We start from the raw sequence: 2,947 nt of genomic DNA, 5'->3' as shown, positions 1-2,947 counted from the left end.
GGGTTCAGTGTGTTGCTCCTTCTTCTTCTCATCATATGACCTATCAATCATTTAAGAAGAATTAGCAATTCGATTAGTATAATAAGGGTGGGGGCATTCAGGCAATCATCCCTATGTCCATCTTGACTTCCACATGAGGTACAACCATACTACTTATGAGATAGAGATGGGGATCCCGTATCTTTTCTGGGTGCATATTTATAATCTATCGTGAAGTATGGTCTATCGCAATAGAGACATAGGCCATCAATATAGGTGTTCCAACTACCAAATTCATATTTATCGGAAGAGGCAATTCATAAAAGTAGAAATAAAAGAAAATCTACGTACAACAGAGAAAATCACAAACAAATATATACAAGCTTGAATTCAAGCAAGTAGCAAGAAGTCCAAACTAACTTAATACACCAACTTGTTCCCCGACAATGACGTCATTTTTTATAACACTCAACTTACACGTCAATTTAAGTGTAATGCGGTTATTGTCAATATATTTACCTAACTTTGGAGTCAGGGTTTAATCCATGAGGAACAATGTGAGTGGCGATCAAATTAATTCGAAATGATAGATACAAATTAAATTCAAACTAATGGTACAAAAAGATAAAATGGGGGAGATAGGATCCTACACTAGTATTTCTTTTTGGTTTTTTTCTAGTATAAATTCAGGGCTACGAATAATTAGTGTTTTAACAATTTGGCACAGATCTTGAGTTTTGCACTACTAAGGGAGTGACATGTGGCTGTTAATCATCAAATTAATTTAGTAAATCAACTATGAGTAGGCTTGGTTATAGATTTTGATGCAAGTCTTTCAACAAAATACCAAACTTTCACCCATTAATCTTTCGAATACCTAATAGGTGTGTTCAACAATTGGTAACCACAACCTCAATCTAGGCATCCCTATTTCTAGGATACCCATAGCATAGTCAACCTCACATTCACCCTTATGTCTAAGATAGTAAAAATTTAGAAAACTACACACATAATTGTCTATCATTTCTATGGTCTCCACATTCCTCTTTAGAGGTTGATATGGATTCCTAAAGTCACCCAAAACCCTTCTTTTCGAAGATGGCCTTAAACTTTCTAGAGCTTAGAGCTTTCATTCATCAAACCCATGTGGATATTTGGTGCTTTCAACCATCGAATCCAAACCAAAATAGCATCACAATGATAAAACCCATTATTATGAATTACCAAATAGATGCTAACAATAACAACTCACACACGTTTAAACCCGTATTCGTACATAACCCCAAGAGGGATATTTAGCTACACATAAGATACATAAGCACAGATATACCCATAATCTCCATTGAAATAACTTGTTGAGGATCTAAGCGAATGTTACTTCAAACTTAGCTCTCCCACAATATCAACAATGAAAGTGAGAAAATCTTTCACTTAGAAAGTCTCCAATGTATTCTTCACCCAAAATTTATTCAATATTTTCTTCTAAAAAAATGAAGGCTATGAAATCTAGAGCTAAAACCTGAAAAATTGAGGAAGATGGAATATTATTCTTGAGGATAGGGTTTGAGTGTTTTTGTAAAAATTGGGATCATCCATGTGCATTTCCAATTTTTCCCTTGGGATGAACTCTTTCACTAAGCCGCGATCACATAGGTCGGCTGCGACCGCGGCTACGCGACCACGGTTTACATCTGCGACCGCGATCAATTCACGATCCTTGACTGCCGTGACCACAGTACCTGAGGCTCTTTTATTACAGGTCTGCAGCTGCACTTTTCCTTCTAGCTTTTGATCATTTTAAGCTCCAATCCATATCTTTCTGTCTTTTTAACTCTGTACCTACAAAGAGTGGATATTAGTGCATTTACTCATGAATATGTCTCATTTATTCATTGAAATCAACGCAATGTTCACATATGTTGAGTGAGAATGAGTGGTACAATCACCACTCATCAGGTACCGCCCGCTTTGCATTGCTAAACAGATCACAATACCCTAACGGCGGCTAAATTTTGAACACATAATAATATATCTTGATTAATAACTTAAAGGTATCTGAAATTTATCGATAACTGATAACCGATAACCAATAACCAATGACCAATACCCAAGTCCACAGTAATATCCACAAAGCCGCTAATGAATCGACTACAATAAAAGTCGGGACTTGCCCTCGACAATAGCAAAAAAGAAGTTCAAAGGAAAGAGTGAATAACATAAAGAAACCCTAAACAGGAATGAGGTCTTTCAAAGTACGAAAGTCCATCACTTCAATCTGACTCACGAGCTATCCCACGACTACCTAGTCACTGTGCAGGAAAAGTAGAAGTATTTTTTATTCCTACATAGCATGGGTATACAACATTCGAAGACGGTTAGTGGGTTGAGAGCTATAATTTTACTCAAGGATAAGGGAATAAAATAATTCCATCATCAATGATTCAAAACTAGTCAAAATGTAATGCACATAACCATATGCAAATATATAAATATCACTTGTTAGGATAGGGAACAAGGCTTAGCATGACCTTTAAAGCCTTATCCTGGGTTTTGTAGCATAACCATCATAATATGGCACCCACGACCCAGCTCTCCCCCATTTAGAAGGGCATCAATATGTGTAGCCACACAAACCAGAGGATAATCATACGTGCATAGGCCTTATGGAGGACTCCTACCTCTCAACATATATCAAGGTGACTTAAGCCTCAAATCATGTAACATAGGGGATTCAAACTTCCCAATCATATAATAAGGGGAACTCAAACCTCTCGGTCATTTGGACCCCTGCATTGGCAATTACGGTTTCTATTATTGGTCTCTTGGGACCTCCACTTTCAAAGCTCATCCATACAATCCTCTTTTAAGCCCAATTAAAAATATTTAGCATACATTCCCATTAATTAAACTAATTTTTGCATTAAGGAATCATGTTAGTATCTTCATACAACACACTTGTAAGTTCATT

Source organism: Capsicum annuum, unplaced genomic scaffold (assembly GCF_002878395.1).
Source record: "Capsicum annuum cultivar UCD-10X-F1 unplaced genomic scaffold, UCD10Xv1.1 ctg3318, whole genome shotgun sequence".
Taxonomy (NCBI): Eukaryota; Viridiplantae; Streptophyta; class Magnoliopsida; order Solanales; family Solanaceae; genus Capsicum; species Capsicum annuum.
The sequence above is the reverse complement of the archived record's forward strand: the minus strand, read 5'-3'. Positions refer to the sequence as shown.